The sequence below is a fragment of the Lathamus discolor genome, chromosome 9 (genome assembly GCF_037157495.1).
Source record: "Lathamus discolor isolate bLatDis1 chromosome 9, bLatDis1.hap1, whole genome shotgun sequence".
Classification (NCBI taxonomy): domain Eukaryota; kingdom Metazoa; phylum Chordata; class Aves; order Psittaciformes; family Psittacidae; genus Lathamus; species Lathamus discolor.
In genome coordinates this window covers 5,771,857-5,792,832 of record NC_088892.1, presented here as the reverse complement: position 1 = coordinate 5,792,832, position 20,976 = coordinate 5,771,857, and the positions used below count along the sequence as shown (strand labels likewise).

General features: G+C 40.2%; 1 protein-coding gene across 4 annotated transcripts in view; it reads right to left on the bottom strand.

Moving 5' to 3' along the window:
- Positions 1-20,976, bottom strand: part of NXT2 (nuclear transport factor 2 like export factor 2) — a 67,349-nt gene that overhangs the window by 30,017 nt on the left and 16,356 nt on the right. For 2 of the 4 annotated variants that reach the window (XM_065689670.1, XM_065689672.1), the window contains one exon: positions 8,027-8,059. The exons of the other annotated variants lie outside the window; for them this stretch is intronic. The gene's annotated coding sequence lies outside the window, so the exon portion shown is untranslated. The remainder of the gene's footprint in view (positions 1-8,026; positions 8,060-20,976) is intronic. 4 annotated transcript variants of the gene reach the window in all.

The window sequence follows — 20,976 nt, the reverse complement described above, 5'->3', positions numbered from 1 at the left end:
TTAAAGGTCACAGCGAACAGGGCCCTGATAAATCAGGCTTCACAACCACATAGTGCATGATAACAAAACAAGAAGCTTTAAAATAAGTAAACAATAAAGTAGGTGAACAGCCAGAATTCTGTTTGAGCCTGACTGGAACAGAAACACCATCAGGAGGAAAGCAGCACATTTTTTCAGGTGCCCATCACAGTACTAATTCCAGGAGGAAAGGAATCTCATACAGTTCTCTATCCCATATTCTTACTACTAGATACATTAGGCAAATTAATAGAATTTAAAATGCTGCATCTTCTGGAATAACAAAGCAATGCTTTGACCAAGTTTGCAAGTGAGTACGGCAAGTATATGCCTCTGGCTTTCACAAATACCCAACAAACAAGTGTTTCACTCTAAAGATACACTGAGTATCGTGCTGACACTGCTTTCTGTGTGTTTCAAGCATGCATAGACTCACACTTAAAGTACATAATCCACCTTTATCTGCATATTCCATTTGCTTCTTTTTCTGTCAGAAAGTAACATCCTGCATCCAAAAGGGCTTGCTCAAACTTCCGAGTTTCTTATCCAAGTTCAAACATGAGAATTTAGTTTAAAAAATACAACCCATACATTGAAAGCCCTGCCTCTGTGGAGCATTTCCTTTTATTTTAGGTTAATTTTATCCTTATGCCACCATTGTAAAGTAAGTCTAAATACTGACATGCTTAATTATAATTGATTTAGCAGGAAGATACAGGTATTCATTAACACCATTATCTCTGTGTTAATGGTGACTAAAAATAAGATTCAATGCCATGAATGGAGGAAAAAACAATGCTTCAGGATGGCTGCTGGTAGTTTTTTCCATAGAGGAGAGCTTAGATAAAAGGTGTATGACCAAGTAGACAGGCCAGAAAAATGTCAACTGATCCACTGTAGAGAAGCTTGTCAAAAACTGTAAATAGTTCTGCTTTGATACCACAAACAAAGCACTTCATCCAGACTGGAATGCTTGCTTAATTATATGTGACTTTTTCATTGACGTGATATGAAATCTCCCGAGGCAACTTCTAAACTTTATCTAAGACTTCCTTTTCCTCATTTAAAGCTGAATGATTTCCTTGTATGGTTTTATCAATGGGCCAGAAAGGCTGATAAGATTGCTTCCTTCCGCTGTTAGGTATGTTTGGACTTCTGCCATCCCATCTTGAAAAGAAATGCATTTGCTTTCAAGTCCTGTGTAGAAGCAACAAGTGGGAGGCGACTGCTTCATTCATAAAATGTAGCTGAAAGATTAACATAACCAACAGAAAATCAAACTCAGAGACAGGTTTTCATTTCAGCTACTCAAATTCTTAGCCACTGCACCTCCCATAATCTGCTGCTATAAGGACAACTGCAAGAGTACCATGAAGCAAATCTCTCCTCAGAAGACTGCTGAACTACTGTGACTCCGTCCATGAGCGAGGGTCCTAAACTCTCCTCCTGCCTCTCCCTTACTATTCCACTCTTCCCTCATCTTCCCCATTACACACTTGTGATAGAGAGCTCCATTCTTATCAGTTCTTTGCACATCAGAATGAGGTAGGTGTGAGGGAGATGAAAGCATGACCTCATTTAATCCTGCACTGTACTCCTACGAAGGAGAACTTTGAGGGCTGCAGCTGAAAGTGATTCTGCACTCTGTGGCAAATTGGGAAAGCTCTTTCCCTTCCTCCTTCATCCCCATGGCAGGAAGAATAATTTTGGACTTAACAGAATCTTCAGTGTTTATCATACATGCTCTTGCATCCACTATTGGACTTCATCCCAACACGTGAGTGAGCGCAGCAGCCACAACTCTTGTGTATAAATGTTAGGAGGCGTGAATCATTAGAGTTATCTATTTCCTGAGCACAAGCACAAAGGCAGCAGCTGCTTTTCTGTTTTTACAAGATAAACAATATTACCTCCTCCTGGGCCTAAAAGAAAGAATTGGTCCTGAACTGCTATATAGGTCTTTAAATAAAAAAGACCCTTACAAATTTACAGAAATAAAGCTCCTATAAGTTTTTTTGTGTCTGTTTGAGCAATATTTAATTTGTGAGACAGCCTTCTAATACGATTAGCCTCAGTTTGATGTAGCATTCTCATTTCTTTGCCAAAACCACTTTCTGCAGCACTTAATGGAATCTGAATTTCATGTTTCCTCTCCAGAAATGGATGCATCTTTCATTACATGGGCATGACACAGTCCATTACTGCATCACAGTTTGTCAGCCTGGAACACGAGGGTGATACCACAGGGCTCTTTCACTGCCTTTCTCCTTTGGATCTCACAGTTTCAGTTGCAGCAGCATCAGTGAAGCCATCAGTTGGTGCTGGCTGCCCACCCGGAGGCATGTGCCCAACTTGGCAGCTACAGGAGGAAATAACCTCAAGGTCCCTGCCCGCTCCTACATTCCTGCTTGTACACACCCTGCCTTCTCCCCTAGGCTCCCTCAAACTTTTGTGCCCCAGCCTCCAGCTTCCTTGCTCTTACCATTTTCCAGTCCTCTGCTCCTCTTTGCCTCTCCCCAGATACTTCACTTTCCTCCATGTCCACCTCCACCCATTCTCTAAATTCCCTCTTAGCTACATTTGGATCAAAGCACAGCATACACAGTGCACTTCAGTTGCTTCTTCCTTCTGCGGCTGTACTACAACTACCATTATATACTTTGTGGTTACTCACCATCCCTGCTTCAACAAGCAATGAGATAGTGCAGAGTTCTGGGCGTATCTATGATTGTCTTAGAAAACCTGTGACATGTTTCCTGCCCAGAAAACTCTTCTGGGAAGGCTGGAATAGGCTGCCTATGCCTGTGTCACGTTACACAAGAAATTATCCTCATGCAGTGGCTTTTTCTTAGGGGTCAGTATCTGCACGATAATGCAAATACACTATACAAAATGAACCGGGTTACTTTCAAAGACAAAAATACACACGTATATAAGTATTTATATACATATGAATGTATGTACTCATGCCTACATATAAGGACTTATACAAAAGTCAATAATTTGTTCTTTTAATTTCTTAAATTCTATAAAAGCCTAAGGAAAGAAATTCAGTGCTCCCAAGCTTCAAAAAAACAATGTCATTCATTGAGCTGCTGAGAGTATGGAACAAGTTAAATTCCTAAATCATGATACAGTTAAGTTGAATATGGCCTGGAAAAACTGCACTTCTAGTGAAAACCAATCTCTTAAGGAAATTTAAGAGGTGAAGTCATAGTGTGGGTTACTTACTGCCAGAAAACAGTGTCATCCCTGCTGAAATGCTGATTGATCTGGCAGTACTCTGAATATTGGGGGTATTAAAAGTATTCTTTATTAAAAGGTTTTAGTTTTCAGATAAATTAAAAGCTGAGTTTGATTCTTGCATCTTTACATCAGCAAAAAGCAATGCAAACAGGGTAAGAGAAGCAACATATCAAGAAATCTTGCAAAGTAACTGGGCGTAATTTTCCTTGACATAAAAATATGTGGTCTAGTGGTCTGGGTACAGTAGCAAAAGCCAGGCATGCTGTGTTTCCTATCCTGCCTGGATCAATCAGTGGCCTTAAGAAAGCGCTGTTGAACTCCGCCTCAGTTTTTCAGAGTGGAGAAAGTTCCGTAAGGAGCGATGATAACAATGTAATGAAATTTTTACTATAGAGATCTGTAACTTCCAATTGTTACAGAAAGTTTTCCCCAAATTGGGCCATTAAGGAATAATACCAAAAGAATATAGAATAAAATATCTGCTTCTCTTGTGGACAGCAGCAGAAGTTGGACTTTTGGGGAAAATGTATGTTTAAAAAATGTAGTACAGACTAAAGACCCACAGGTTCTGCAGAAAAATGCTCCATGTAAACTTGTCTAAAAAGATCATTTTCTAGAGAAAAAGAGCCTTTCTCTGGAAATTTTGGAAGTTTATGGAAGTATCAATTTCTGTCTATATTGATTATGATATTATTGTATTTATAGATAGCTTGTAATTTTCCATTAGAACTGTAAATACATCCTTTAAAGAGAATCAAACTTCATTCTTAAAGTTGTGTGTTTCTTCTTTGCACCTTACAGTAAAATTTTACCTATGAAGTTCTTTGCCCTCACTTTTAAGGTGCCACTTGGCACCTTAAATCTAACACAGGAAATACATAGATTATAGAAGATGAATGAACATCACTGTATGTCTGAGAGAGACTTTGGATCTTACAGCATCAGGAGACACTTTTTTCTGTCTGTTTTGCTGCTCTGTTTTACAGAGCTGTCACTTGACAGGATGTTATTTGGACAGGAATTCTACAAGTACACACAACCCCAGCAGTCAGCACTTCCCAGGAAGATGATGCAGCATTCTCTGCCCCTCCAGTTCCACACAGTATCTGCTCATCTAGCGGTAAACACCTGTGGTTTTGGAAAGACACTGCTGTTAGGCACCAGAGGCAGTCCTCACAGGAGTCCCAGCTGTGCGCATTCAGTGGCAGCAGGATAATGCAAAGTACAGCTGGGTAAATGCAAATTGACAGAAATAAGGATTTAGAAAGTTCATTTGATACCCCTCCTTAATTCTGGAATCAAAACCATTAATCAAAACCTTTAGGTTGCCTCTGCTCAGATGAAGTTAACCAGCATTTAACACTGCACTGTACAGGAATGGGATCAGACCCCTGATAAAAGTTATGAAAATGAAGAAACTTGGCTCAAAAGTAAGTTCACTGATTCCTGAGTCTCTGAACCTGGGGGTTTCTTTCCTCACAACACATCCTCATTCTTCCTGTTATTTTTTAAACTAATTTATGACATGGCTTATCTCAACATCTGAAATGGTGAAAGGACTCCTGGCTCCCCTCTATCATTTGCATCTCTTTACTAGAAACTTCTTGATAGTTTAGTTCTTTTCCAAAACTTCACTTTGTACACTGGGACCATTCTCCTCATTTCTGGAGGCCCTGCCTAGAGCTCAAAGATACAGAAGACCTGCACACCTCCCAGTGTAGGTCCAGCCATATGCTGGCTAGGAATGTATGGCATTCCAAGTCCCAAAAGCATAATGTAAAAGGTGGAAAATGGAACAACCATACACATCAGAAATGGCTTATTTCATGATTCCTGTCTGTACACAGCTTGCAAACCTGTGGAGGCTGTGAGTTTCCTTGACTTAAATAACAGAAAGCTATTCCTGATAATGTACCGATTTCCAGCACAACAATTCTCAGTCTGCTGTCTGAAAAATTCCGGAATGTGTAATTTGAGTGGGGTTCCCAGAACCTCAGGTCAGCAGACAGGTTTTTGTTCCTTTGTGACAAATCACAGGTAGGTAACTATAGTATGTAAGTATCAAAAACTGAGATAGTAAGTGCTGGGAGTTCTTAAAGTATTCTTCCAATTCCCATTAGCCCTTTGCATCCACTCCCCCACATACTCCTCAGGGATTTCTGTCTTTGAAAAAGCCATTCAAAGTAACAAACCCCCTTCCCTTCTTTAAATCTCTCTCACCCCTTTTCTGTTACAATGCAAACATTTTCAAACAATGCTGGACAGAGAGAAGTTCAGCTAAGATCTGGTTTTATACTGACCTGCTCTTATCCTGTATGCACCCTGGCTCTTTAGAGTTTTTTTAGTATCTTAGGTTAGTTTTCCTTTCCAGATGTCGGTGAGACAGTATTATTTCAATGTTATTTGAATTGTGATAGTATCTAAAACTTCAGCTACACATAAACTGCGATATCTCCTATGCGAAGCAAGTGACAGCCCCTGCTAATTTAAGACAGAAGCAGTCATTCACTCTGCTCAGGCACAATTGTTCCCTTCCCTGTATTTTCAGCGGACTTTCTTCATCAGTTCACGAATGTTCAAGTGATCCTGTTTCCAGCACTCACTCTGCGAGACTATTTTACAATCTAACAGGTCTCTCTGTCACAAGGTTCTTCCCGCAATTCAGCCTGCTTTTGCTGTTTCCTTTTCAAAGCGCAACATTTCTGTTTGTATTGCTCAATCCGTCTCTTAGAAGGGAACCCCTGTTAAGGGCCACAATAGGATTTTGATGGTTAGGTTGTTTCACATTTGGGATATCTTTCCAGGAAGTAATATGCTCCTTATAATTTACTCATTCCGTATTTTGAAGTATAAACTCAATAAACAACTATAATGAGCTATCAGAATGCTCAGCTGTAGAATGGTATCAGGCTGCAGTTACAAATAGAGTAAATTTTCTTTATCCTAGGCTTCATCTGTAGCATTTTCCCCATACAACATCCTTGTCTCTAAATTGGAGATATCAATTTGATGGATGGACCGCTCAGTGGATAAAGAACTGGCTGGATGGCCGCACACAAAGAGTTGTGGTCAATGGCTCAATGTCCGGCTGGAGACCAGTAACGAGTGGTGTCCCTCAGGGGTCGGTGTTGGGACCGGTCTTGTTCAACATCTTCATCGCTGACATGGACAGTGGGATTGAGTGCACCCTCAGCAACTTTGCCGATGACACCAAGCTGTGTGGTCCGGTTGATACGCTGGAGGGAAGGGATGCCATCCAGAGGGACCTTGACACGCTTGTGAGGTGGGCTGATGTCAGCCTTATGAAGTTCAACCATGTCAAGTGCAAGGTCCTGCACCTGGGTCGGAGCAATCCCAGGCACAGCTACAGATTGGGCAAAGAAGAGATCCAGAGCTGCCCTGCAGAGAAGGACTTGGGGGTGCTGGTCGATGAGAAAATGAACATGAGCCGGCTTCAGTGTGCGCTCGCAGCCCAGAAACCAACCGTATCCTGGGCTGCATCAAAAGGAGCGTGACCAGCAGGGCGAAGGAGGTGATCCTGCCCCTCTGCTCTGCTCTTGTGAGCCCTCACCTGGAGCATTGTGTGCAGTTCTGGTGTCCTCAACATAAAAAGGACATGGGACTGCTGGAACAAGTCCAGAGGAGGACACGAGGATGATCAGGGGACTGGAGCACCTCCCGTATGAAGACAGGCTGAGGAAGTTGGGGCTGTTCAGCCTGGAGAAGAGAAGGCTGCGTGGAGACCTCATAGCAGCCTTCCAGTACCTGAAGGGGGCCTATAGGGATGCTGGGGAGGGACTCTTTGTCAGGGACTGTAGTGACAGGGCAAGGGGTAATGAGTTAAAACTTAAACAGGGGCAGTTTAGATTGGATATAAGGAGGAAATTCTTTCCTGTTAGGGTGGTGAGGCACTGGAATGGGTTGCCCAGGGAGGTTGTGAGTGCTCCATCCCTGGCAGTGTTCAAGGCCAGGTTGGACGAAGCCTTGGGTGAGATGGTTTAGTGTGAGATGTCCCTGCCCATGGCAGCGGGGTTGGAACTGGATGATCTTGAGGTCCTTTCCAACCCTAACTATTCTATGATTCTATGATTCTATTTTCTTTATACACTATCCTGTTTACCACTGACTGCTTTTGCTGGCGTCATTCTTGCATCATTTTTTGTTGACAACTGTGAGGCTCTGAGAGTCCAAAGAGAAACGAAGACTGTTGTACTTAATGCCTCAGGTTTTAGACTACCTTTTTAAAATTAGGTGGCATAGGGAAAACTAAAACATTCCTTTATTTGTAGGCTGGGCACACATACAGTTTTTAACTCCATGCTTTTCTTAATCCTTATAAGAGCCTTTGCAGATACAGTCTGACTTTAGATTTAAACAAATAAATTAATCCCTGGACTAAATCTGCTGTCAAATGTCACTCTACATGCAACAAACGTTCAACCCCACAAACTTTATAAGATGTGCTAGGTCTGAATGATTTATAATATTTAGTAAGACCATAATCCTAGTGACCTCACTTCCAAAAACTGTTTTCTAGTTGATAAATCTAAATCACAGCAGATGGAATCATTATTCTGTGAGTCTGTGTATGTCTATTGGTCACTGCATTTTTCAGGCAGAAGAAAGCCTGCTTGCGATTAGAGTGAAAGCACAGTGGCTGCCAAACATCTGTGAGAAATTGAACACTATTCATTTATAATCTGAAACCTGAGTGGACAACTAGTTGTTGGCCTCTTCTGTCTAGACTGATACTGTTCCCCACCTCCACTTCCAAGCGAAAGGGTCAGCCAGGAACCTGCAGGACAGAAAGGAAACGGCCCAAATGACTAACACTTTTCATTCAAGTAATCAGCGTTCACTTGCACACTCTTTTCTTCCACTTCCATCAAAACACCAGTAAGAGGAAAGCATGGTTTTGAAGCTGACAGCCTTGAAAATAAAATGCCTGGCAAAGGTTCTAAGGAAAGGCATGCCCTGGTTTTAATTTGTATTACGTAGAGGGCCTCTAAAAGTGAAAAAGCATGTGGTATGCTCGAGGCCCCTTGCAGCTGGAAGTCTGGAATGAGAGTAAGTTTATCTATGCCCTCACTTTATTTACAGTCCTTCCCACATGAAGATGCTTTTTTAATCACTGAGAATTTCATCCCTAGCTCTTTCTTTGGTCTTCCACCTCTAATAAAAGCTTGTCATACAAAGAACACTGTGGAGTGTTAGTTAAGCTTCCCAAATTATGCTTAAGCTGAAAGAAGATAAATATTATAGTCCTTCATTTGACAGAGAGGTAAAGTGATTTATGGCAATGGTCTTTTAGGAAAAAATGGTGAGAGAAATGTCTCAGTTTACATGCCAACATTTCCAGTGAGGAGCAGCTATAGGCAGAGGCTGAATTCTGTAGGGTACATCATTCAGAAATTCAGCTGAAATACTAATTTACAACATAGGCTGTGAAGCTGTACATCTATAAGAAGACTGCTACTTCTGCTGTACTGATGTGGCCATCATGAATTAAACATCATTATATTACAAGGTGGAAAGATTTAGGTTCAGTTAATGAGTATTAGCATGTAGCCAGCATAGTACAGTTAATAGGTCAAGATCTCAAGAGAGATGATTTCCAATGAAACTAGAGTTAATGCCATGACAGATCACAGTATCCGTGGCAGGAAGCTGGAGAAACATGAAGCTAATGGGGTCTCATAGATTTAATCCATTTTGGAAATTTACCTTTTATGCAAATATGAACTGTGCTTTTACACTTCAGTTTCTGCCTTGTTGACCTATCAGGTGGGAGGGTACCAGCTTGCAAGATGACCCTATTGTTATTTAAACCAAGCTTTTAGCATTCAGTCATTATGAAAGTTTTGTACCAAGTAGATTTAAAGCGTTTGTAAAGTAACATCTGTGACTGAGACAAAATGCCTCCTTTTTAGTTCCCATGGCATTATCTCTACAGAGAGCTTGACTTTTTTTTTCTTTTAAAAATGCTAAGTAAATCTGTGCATTCTATTGTACTCTTATCCATTTTAATAGCACAATTGTTCTGATTCATGGCAAGTGCATTTTGCTTTTAATGACACAGTATCTAATAGGTTTATGCTAAAACCTCAATCATATTCCTCCTGTTTAGCTTTTGCTCTGGGTATAAACCCAGAAATGGTCACAGAACTGTAAGCTTGGAGAAAGATCAAAGAGACAGTTAAAAAAACAAAGCAAGAACACATAACTGCAAAGACGATTGCTGATAAACACATCACAGTGGGTGCAGTGATCACATAGTACAGTTATGACCACTCTCAAAGCATGAGCTAAACTTGGTATTTGACTTAAGAGACACAAAGCTTGTAAATACATTTCAGCTTACTTCTAGTAAAATCAGTTTTTATTAGCACAGAGTCTAGACTGAATTGAGATTGGAATTCAAATCTCCAGAGGTACTATGCAGTTAATATATGAGATAATATTTGATGAATATACCTGCCCAAGAAACCATCCACTCTAAAAAGGACAGAAGGAGACCTGGAAGAAAGGTGCTATTTTTTTCCATTTTACAGCTTGGAAACTAAACTACAAAATGGTTTCAAGCTGAACCCAAAATACAATGATTTCAATGGGTTTTGGCTAGACTCTTTTATTCTATCAACATTGTTTCCAAATGTCATCTCAGGAAGTGCCAGACTGTACACAGTGCAATGCAAGGGGGTTTGGCAGGAGGGTGGTATAATGCAGGCTGCTCTGCGGAATGTGTGATACAGGCAGCAGAGACATCACTGATCATCACCATGAAAGTCTGCAGGCACATATGGGAGGTCTCTGTACACCTCAGTGTTTCTGGAGGCTTCCCTTACTTTACCAACAGTGTGTCTTTATAAGTCACCCAGGGCAAACAGAATTTAAGACTAAGATTGTGAGAGAATTTGGTTTTAAGGACATTATCAAAGGCATTTTTTTATCCACACATTATATAGTTCAATGTTATAGGAATGAATTTATACCTAAACTTCCCATAATGCAGAAATAACCTGTTCCTCTGAGTCTTAAGAAATGAAACAGTTGAGTTCATCCAAACACAGGCAGGTTTGGATGATGCTTCTCCAGGTCTCTGGAGTCTGCAAAAGTAGGGCAAGAAACCTCATAAAGATCTCTGTGACTTCAAGGAAAGTTCTGTGCTGGTGTGGCTGATGAAGTGCTCCTTTAGCTCAGACTTCATCCTCCAGAACCCCCTGGGCTGGTCTCACCCTGTGCACAGGATCCCGGGGACGTGTGCTGGCACTATACAGACATCCCCCCAACATCCCCAAATGGGTGTATTATGCATTAGGGAAGATGGAGAGAAACTCTCGTTCCGATGATTTAAGAAGACTACAATTAATGAACTAAATCCATGCCACTGCCGAATGAAATGAAATGAAACTCAAGAATTCAGGGTTTCTGTACATTCCATCCCTCGCTGAAGCTTTGTCAGCCAGCTCACATTTTTACAAGCACAATGGATTCCTGATTGCTAGATTGAGTTTTGTACTTTATTATTTGATTTTAATCACTATTTTAAAAATAAAAATTAATTCTGACATATAAATATATTCACATTTAGTTCAGGCTGCATTTCATAATGTATTCTTTACAATTTTAAACCGAAATGGTTCTTTATTAATATTGCATTTTCCATTGTGTTTCCACGTACAAAATTACAGCACTGCTGTTACGTCTGGTAAATGTGAAACAAGCTGCTTGCAAAAGATGAATTTGTTGCTTTCGATTTTCAGCAGAGCACATTAGGCCAACATTTTAAAGCTACAAAATAAATATGCCCTTACAACCTCAGATGAATACAATGTCTTTGTTTGAGATATTAACAAGTAATATCTAGCCACAGGTAGGTCTGAAAATATCAAAGTTCAACCTGTTTACAATGTGCCTTATGAAACAGTGTTTAGTGCGGCAGATTCTGCAGGCTTTATGTTGCCTGTTAAAAACTGCGCAAGAGATCAAAAATAATAAACTATACCATAATGAACTGAAGCATGTTTGCTTCCTTATTGCACTTGATGAACTTGAGTTTAAACAACACATTTTGTAATCCTGCAGCCTTTGACAGCTGCAGTTGCTCTGCTGTGTAGTTCTCAAAAACGTCTATTATCATCTTTAGTATCTTCTGAAGTTTCTAACACAGCAAATTCCTTTATACCATAACATGCAGATAGTAGTAAATAAAACTTTCTTTATTTCCTGCTGGTACTCAAGTTCAGACCTCCTGATGTAAACCCTTGTTTGCTCACAGTTTGTTCTTCTTAATGAGGAATTCTTGGAACAATACAAATGCATTTGTATTTTTAGTACACAATATGCCGTTTCCATCTGCAAGACACTTATTTAAGCTACTTCTCTTTCCCACTGTCTAAACTGTTTTAATATTCTTGATTGACTGGATGGATTTATTATCATAGTCTTATTAGAGTATGAGATGATACTCAGATTTCTGCCTTCATAAAACAGGCCAAAGAAATAGGATATCAGAAATAAAATTAAAGCTTAAATGCTCCATCCCTGGTGGTGTTCAAGGCCAGGCTGGACAGAGCCTTGGGTGACATGGTCTAATGTGAGGCATCCCTGCCCATGGCAGGGGGTTGGAACTGGATGATCTTAAGGTCCTTTCCAACCCAAACCATTCTGTGATTCTATGATTCTGTGAGTACCTTTTATACGTTTAGCATTTGTTATCAGTGGAACAAACCAGACGACTGTTGAACCATTTAGTAGCTTAATACTCCTCATAAATGAAAGGCCACTGTACACAACAGATGCTCAATACAGTACAGTGCTACGATAAGGTGTAATTTTGAACTTGTTACTGGCCACCTCCAAGAAAAGTAGAGACAGAACACATAAGCAGAAAGGAGAAGAAAAAGGGAAGGGCCAGGCCTCGGAGGTGCAGTGTACCCTGGAGCGTAGTAAGCTGGTCATAACAACTCGGCTAATCAACAGTCTAAGCTATCTCCTGCTAAGATGACATTGTGTTTCAGTTGATAATGCAACTTCTCAGCACTACTGTGTTTCAGAACAAGTTGTACTTGGCAGAGTGCCATGGTGCTGAGTGATCCTTCTCCTGCGGGATTCCAGAGCCTCCACAAACACAACAGGTCACTTGCCACTAATGCGACATGAAAGAAAGAGATTGAAAATGTCCCTGTTGACACTGGCTGCCTGCTGAAATCAGTACAGAACCAAGCTCTGTTTACAATGCCCAACTTAAAGGGAACTCACGGTACTTGGCTCAGCCCAGCCCGACCCCTGCAGGAGGGGTTGCATGGGCCCCCCCGCACTCCGTTCCTCTCCTCCCATTGTGCACCAGACCCCTTGCCTCACACAGGCCCCTTCATGCACCGACCCACTGCCTTGTGACCCCTACACCATGCTCTGCCCCCCCCATCCATGAACCTCAGCACACTGACCCTCCAAGCCATGCACATTGTGCACAGTCCCCCTCTCCATGCACAGTTCCCCCATATACTGCAGTGACACCCCACCATACAGCCCCATGCCACAGCCCAGGACCCTCCTGGCCATCCAGCCATGGAGACACAGTGCAGTGTGTGGGGTTTGCACGCCCAGTACCATCCATGAAGCAGAGGGGTGCCCTGGGGTGCAACCCCCAGGGCCAGCCCACACTGTGCTTGGGCAGTGCATTCAAGTCTGGGCTGGATGTGGTTCTGGCAACCTGATCTAGCGGAAGGTGTCCCTGTCACTGCAGGGGTTAGACTAGATGGGCTTCGAAGGTCCCTTCCAACCCAACCCATTCTATGATGCTAACTCCTTCCTTCCCATCCTGACTTACCTCTCCCCCATAGACATGCTGCCACGCTGAAATGCTGGCTGGAGGCTGACAAGAACAGCCGCAAACTAATGAATTTCAGTCTTTTTGAATGAGCACACATCCCAGCTTTAGGATGCTAATGCCTGAATGCCAAATGCTAACCGGGATAGCCAGTACCTGTGGTACTGGAAGGAACACACAAGTATCTTGCAACACTTCAGCTGTTTCTCTCAGTCTTCTTATCACTGAAAACACCTTTTGTAAACTTTTGTATATTTGAAGGTTTTGGCGCTTTCTGTAAAGTATTCAGTAAATGTAAATCAGTATTTTTGGGGGTGTAAATTAGTACTGCATAGATTGTCTTTTATGTTCTAAAACAGGACATGCCTTAACGTTAACCATTTGGCTTAGCAATGCACTTGAAGGTACCTAAGCAAATGCTGGAGAAACCCATTTTTTCTTTTCAGATCAGATTAATTTCAGTGTTGCTTTCACAACACACAGGCAAAACCAGTAGTTGAAGTCTGAATATTAAGTCTGAGTGAGCAGAACGGCATATAGATCAAATGATGACCTACAAAATCTGGCTAGTTTTTAATGTTAGAAAATGGGATCACAAAACTATAAAAAGGAAGATGAATATTGTTAAAGTGCTTTGGAAAGTAATCCGTCAGTGTTACTATTGATGCCACATGTTACATTTCGGAAGAGGATGTCAAAATACATGGAGAGCTATTGATTTAGCTCTAGCAGGCTTACAGTTACCTAGATTTCTCTCCCAAACATGTGCTGTGCTCATAGCAAGGAGAGTAAACCCTTAACAAAAATCAGAACTAAATCAATTCACACAATTGCAGGCATAACCCGCAGCATTGAGGAAATAATAACAATTTAAATGGGGATGTTTTGCTTCCTGAACAGACTTTAGAAACAGCAGAAGCCTCTGGAGGCCGCTCCATACAGAATATGACTGTAAGAATGCCAAGAATATTTTAATCATGCACCATCTTCTATATCCCATTATTTCTACATTGATGAGTAAAGGAACTGTGAAAAGATGTTGGAAAACACAGGAGAGAGAAAACATACATGGGTTAGCCAGGCAGCTTTGGGGATTTTTAAGTAATGCCATTGATGTCATGCCTCTGTAGTCCAGCTGTACACACCAGCACAAGTTAGTTTGCCACTTACTGCTCGCATTGTTTCTGTGTACCCACTTGTATGAGGACTGGAGCTGGCTGCTTACCAATTTCCCTGTCTCCATGGATTATCTCCTCTATTTTGATGTGTTTTCTGAAGCCCTAAAGCAACTGAATATTAAAATAAAATGAAGAGTCTTCTTGATTCCTCACAGTCAATTTAGGAATATAGTTAGTCAAAATCTCTCCTCTTGTGGAGGTGGGATTCCAGCACCATCAGTATGTAATAACAAGCATTTTGATTTTGGAAACAGTAATAGAAACCTGTATCAGCTGTTTTTAATGGAATGCTGGTCTTAAAACTCTTTCTATGATCTCAAATATTGTTTAATAAAGTTACTATCAATTTTTCTTGTATTGATACTATAACATATACTATTCATTGAGACTCTTACCATAGGAGTGCAAATAAAGAAGATAGATACATTCTCCTCCTGTGCTTGCAATTCTTCATCCTGCTCTGTGCAAAAGTGCTCTAGTACATGGATTCAATCCACAACTACGAATCACATTCACACTTACAAATGTTCTTAAATCACAGTTATAGTGAGGCTAAAATTTGACTCTCAGTTGCTTTTCTGTTGCTGAGTTTATTTTTCCTACTACACTGGCCTGATCTAATGTGCTTCATAAACATGAAACATTAGAAAAGAAGGGGAAGAAAAAAAAAGGATTAACTGAAATTCTCTCACTTATTATAATGTAATTACTATTACAGTAACAGCTTGAGCCAGTTTTCCTTTGTGGATCTAAGGATGGAAAGTTTGAGTAGTATTTCTTTTCCAAATCGTAGTATAATTGCACCAGTCCAAGAAACAGACACCTCAGGAAGGCCTTGTCTCTCACAAACATGGGAAACCTACTCAGAGAGACGAATAAATAACCAGGTGGCCAGACTGAGCTGCATACCAGACTGACGAGATGCACTGAGCTACATACTCCTACAGCTACAAAATTCACTGTGAAATCTGATTCTTGGCTCTTCCTCTATCCTTCAGCTCTTATTCACCCAAGTAAGAATCTTCCCTCTTAACCTCTGACAGTTTATCTTCTAAGGGAGCCTTTGACATGTGTGATTTTTTAAATTGGCTTTTACAACTAAAAGCATATTGTATCAACTGGGGTTTTCTCATTCACCTGCTCAGTGACTTCTTTAAAGGTTGTCATAAATTTGTGACTAAAGTTGAATTGACTTTTCCTGACTGTATCACATTTATTACTGTGTGAACTTACTCCACTCTAGTAGTAGCAATACTGCTCTAGTAGCTTCTATTCATTTGCCTGGTACAGTTTTCAACAGTAGGATGATTATCCTAAGAGAGGGAAACATTATGTGTACTTTCTTTTGCATATCACAAAGACAGATTTCCAAGACAGACTTTCATTTGCACATCAGTTAGCAGCTGGGCTCTTGCATAAGCCAGTACATTGCACTTGAATGTTAGGTGGCTGATTAGAGAACTCCCAAAATGCCATATTAGTTCATGAAAAGCAATTCTACTGAAGACAGAGTGCAGGAAGTCATTCAGGGTAAGAGAACTCAACAAAAAAATCTTAGAAAAAGCTTTACATGAACATGCATAAGTTAATTAGAGTATTTTCTGTATATTTTACTGCACTCTTTTGCTCAGTTTCAAGGCATGGAGCTGAATAAAATCAGAGTGGTGTCAAAAGGAAAGGGTATCTCTGACCTGCAGGCGAAAATACACCATGGAAATAAATACTCAAACCTGTCTTATAGGGTTAGTTCAGGTGCCAAAAGCAGTCTAGCTGGGGTGTCAGGGAATTCAGTTAGGCAATTTACCAAACAGAACCCTACCCTTGTTTAAGATGACTCAAATCATCCATTATAAGAAGAACTCAGGAATGCTGGGCAGTTTACAATGGAACTATCATGGCTTTTTATCTAGTAACAACATACTAAAACGAAGACTTTCTGAAACTAAAGATTTGCCCACAGTACAATGCAGGGCACTGCAGAAATACCTGCCCCTACCTGGGCTATGCTTGAACTGGAGGTTATGGGGAATGTTTACACAGCCCAGCGTTGGGCAAAGTAGCTGCACAGCTACTTTGGAAAGGCTGTTGACCCAGTAGGTCTGAGCAGAATGCTCTGCTGGTATAGCTATGCTTCCTTCAGGACCTGAGCTACCTCTGCATTGCACAGCACCATGTAAACAGCCTTGAGACCTCTCTGTTTCCTCCCAGATCAGGCATGGCAGGTATAACAGCCAGGTTAGCTTCTCAGATCACCTTTCCAATACATCCTAAGGTCCTTTGGAGGAAATATTTCTGTAGGCAAGAAGGTGGCAGACCAAGGCTTCAAATTCACACATTTTATGCATCTTCACTGAGACTACCAACTGCTTTTTTAAGGAAAGCAAAGCTATGATAGGTACCAGCTCAGGGGCTGCCTCACGTTACAGCTAAACATATTCACTGTTAGCTTGTGCCAAAGAAAGTTAGCGTCCCTGCCCATCAGCTCCTGGCCCCACATTCCCAACCTCTTTTGTGTCATGGAAAAGCCTCAAAATTTTGACATCCTATTTCTAAATTGCTACTGTAGAAATTCAAACTGCTCACTTGTGTCTTACAACTCCAGCAGTTACAAAGTAGAAGCTCTTGCTCAATCTCTGCTGCTATAACCAACAGAGAATCTTCTGCCCATCAGGTCTGTGAAACCCAAGGCTTGCCTTACTTGACAAACACGTATTTATTTTTCTGACCAGATCCCACAGTGGCTTCTTTTGAAAAAAAAAAAATGCTTCTTCTAATGCTGCACTCTCAGTCCTCTGTTCCTGATTCCCTTCCCGTAACACATCTTTCCAAACTTAACAGCGTACCATGATTATATGTAGAGAATCGCATAGGGAAAGATTGAGAGTATAAACAGGACACAAAGTGTGGTATTTTAAACTCAGCTTTGCTTCTTCATTTTTAGAGTGATCTTGTGGGTTTTTTTGTTAACAACTGTTTATTATTTGGCTTTTTTTGGCTAACAGCAGTTTATTATTTGCAGAAGGATTTGCTTACTGGCCAGGATCATCAGTAATAGCTCAAACAAAAATGATTCTCAAATTGGGAAAGATAACTGAAAGGAGCGTTACATCTTGCCAAAAGCCTGTGAGATGAACATTAAGAAAGTACACCATGAACTGAGATTATGGACCTGGTGGTGTGCAAACCTTGACACAGAACTGAACACAAGGTATGCTTTTTGCTTTCCCCATAAACCATTTTTCTAGACTAAGAACAAAAGGGATCACAGACACGCTGCCTCATCTAGCCCTTGAAGCACAGGACATTTTTGTCTTGTAGCAACTAGCAATGAGGCATTGAGAAACTTGATTGTTACTTTAGCTGTGGTGGGACATTAACAAACAAAAGGTTCTTAGTGCTTGTCCTTAAATCCCAGCCTGCCCTTTTAAAGATGGTCTTGTTTTCATTCCTTCTCACAAGCCTAACTCACAGAATATGTTATCCTCCATTCACATTATGTCTTTACTGAAAACAGCAAATGGCATTTCTGTCAGCTGAGAATCTAAATCAGACCTGCACTTAAATGTCTGTTAAACTTTTGTTTGTGTATTCTACTCAACAACAAAAACTCCAGAGCTCTGTCTTAAGAGAAACTGGAAAGATCTGCTGTTGGGTCTTGCAGTCTGGTTTCGGTAACAAATAAAGATACAGTGCATTCCTTCAGGGAAGTATTGATATGAATCATCCTATTCAAGAAAAGGTGTATTAGAAGAACGTGAATCATTGTTTGCTCTATGCAATGCTCCAGAACATTGCAGGTACAAGTATTATTCATCCAGATGTGTAGTAACTTCACTAAAAACACTCTTAAGTACACATAGCCCTTTTGGAATGTGTAACTGCCTTACTTTTGGACCAGCTACTCCATTCTGTACATACTGATAGAAACAAAATCACTGTAAGCACAATAATAAACCTGATATTATCAGTGTGTGTATCTTTTTTCTCCTGGTAGTCTGCCAACACAGACTGAAAGCACTCAATCGCATTTGATCTTGAAAACTAAACATTACTAACCCTGGCTAACATTTAGATGGGAGGTCATAAAATGCAGAATCACAACTGATACAGAACAAAGAACTGTGACTGACTATTCAATAAACGTTATGCCACACATATCAGAAGATTGACTTTATTTAGTACTACTGTTACTGCTAAATTGCTATGGAAGAAAAAGAAAACAAGAATTATTAATTCCAATTCCTATGTTTAGTTGCAAGCAAAGATATGCTTTCAGCAAAGAGGAAATAGTATTTCAAGAAACATGCATTTCTTAATCTAAGCCAGTGCTATTTACAGTTAATTACAAAAAAGTGATATATTAATATACAACTAAAACCATCTGCAACTGAATTTAGCCTAAAGGCTAAACAGTGTAAACACTGTCACCTCCCTAGCAGGATAAACTGCATCTTTAAACTTGTATGAAACTTGTATGAAAAAGGAGATGATCCTTACTTGCCAACAGGATGGAAGAGGGACAACAGAATACTATTACAATTAGGAACTTGTATTCCCTTTCTGCAAAAACAAAAGTCCAGTTTTCCCCTTAGGGTAGATATGGCTATTTTGTATTTTACAAATTACAAGCATGCCAGTGATTGAATGCAAGATAAATGCAACATTTAAAATAACCAATCACTGCTGTCAGCTGACAATAACTTCCTTATTCACTATCGGGCAAATAGTGCTTTGATACAGCTCATGGACTGTTGGAAAAGTAATTGGTAATAAAATGCATTGAGAGATTTTGGAGGGCCTGAGCCTACCAGCATGTCTGAGCTGGGCATAACATCTCTGTGAATGAAGTTGACAGGACGGGGTGTAAGTGCTGTGTTCTCTACATGCCCACAGGAGATGAGATGGGATCCTCTAACAGGACACATGCACACCCTTTCATTAGTTTTTTCCATATTTGCATAGTATCTAATCAGAAATCAAGATTCTTTATCTGTTTAAATTACTTACATTAATCCTAGTTTAGTTTACAGTTTAGTTTATACTGATTTTAGTTATCTTTTAACTATTTATATTTATTGTCTTCAGAAGATTAGAAAATCCTTCACTTGCAGCTTTCCTTGAATAAAAGCTGTCCCAGAAAGCTTACAATGGCATTTTTACATATTGTTATCATACATATTCATACATATTGTTAGGTTTTCACAATTCAGAACTTTTTCCAATCTTTTATAAAATTATTTATGCTTAGGAGTATGTGCATCACTAACAGGAGACTGTGTGCTCTAGACCTTTAACTAGCACATGACTGGGCAGGATTTGCCCCTAAAAGGAGTAACAATAACAACAAAATAATCCATTGGCCTTTTGCTCTAACCCATTCTACCCCATGACCATATGAGCACTGTAGGTCCGTGTAAGATATTACTACCAACATATATATAGCTCTTGCGTCACACGTGACGTGTGAACAGTTTGAGTGGGGCTCCGTATCAAACCTACATCACTGGATTGACAACTGAAGTGTAGGTGTTTCAATACTCTGCTGCAGAGACTTCAATGTCCTGGGAGTGAGCTGCAGACTTACGCAGCTCTGTCCAATTGTGAAGCAACACAACCTGTAATAGCTGTTGTTATTTCCCTTCTCTGGAGCGTCTTTCTTATGACTATCTCTGGGTTATACAGCTAATAAAGACAGACCACATGTAGATACAAGTATTATTACACAAGAGCTGTTCTGGTGTAAATGTCCAGTTTTTAGTTATGAAAAAAGAGACTCTTTCAGACTCGTTTATATTATTCTAATTAAAAAGAAAATTCTATTTCTAGATTCAATTCTCTTGCAAATTCTGAAATATTTTACAAAGTCACAAAACCCGGTCAACTTCTGGAGTGCACTGATGTTATTCCATGACTACAGCTGGCTTCATTCCAATCCAACATGTTGACTCCTGAACTTAGTGTCCCTCTGTTACTCTTACAAAACCTTGTTTTTGTGTGTGGCACGAAAGCTTGGGATTCTCTTAAACAATACATTTCTAGAGGCTCATTCTTGGTAGTCAGCTGATCATGTGTGAACTCCCTGCAAATATTTAAAAAGCAAGCCAGAACAGTTGTGTTGACTCAAGAGTGCACTATACCACCTTTCGGTCAGGTAATGTACACAAGAGGAGCCCCTCTCATTACAGACACTGCCAAAAGGTCAAATTCTTGCCCTTTTTGGCAATCCAGAAGCATAGCTCTGTTAGATACTTTAAAAATTAGAGAAATGTATGAAATCTCTGGCACTCTGACTTGCTTCCGCTTTACAGGCAGGCTCTAGCACCCTTTATCCTCTTCAAATGAGATCCTAAACACATGGGAAGACAAAAAAAAATAAAGGGCACTTACCTTTTTATAATTCTAAATATCTAAATCATCTTACAAATGGTATTTTCACTACTTTAATCTTAATATTTTCATGCATCGATTGCTACATATCCACAAACATTTCATTTGTATAGACAGATCATGAGGAAATATTTTAGCATCCTACAGATTCAAAACCAAGCCCCCAAACTTATCAGCAGCAATGGAAATAAAGTGCAGCAGTTTTTTGCATGAGAATTTAGACACGCAAATCCAGACTGCATCTAAACATCCATGAGTGTCAAACCTCTGAGAAGATGCTTGTGAAAAATAAGGTTCTTATCCCAGATTCAACAG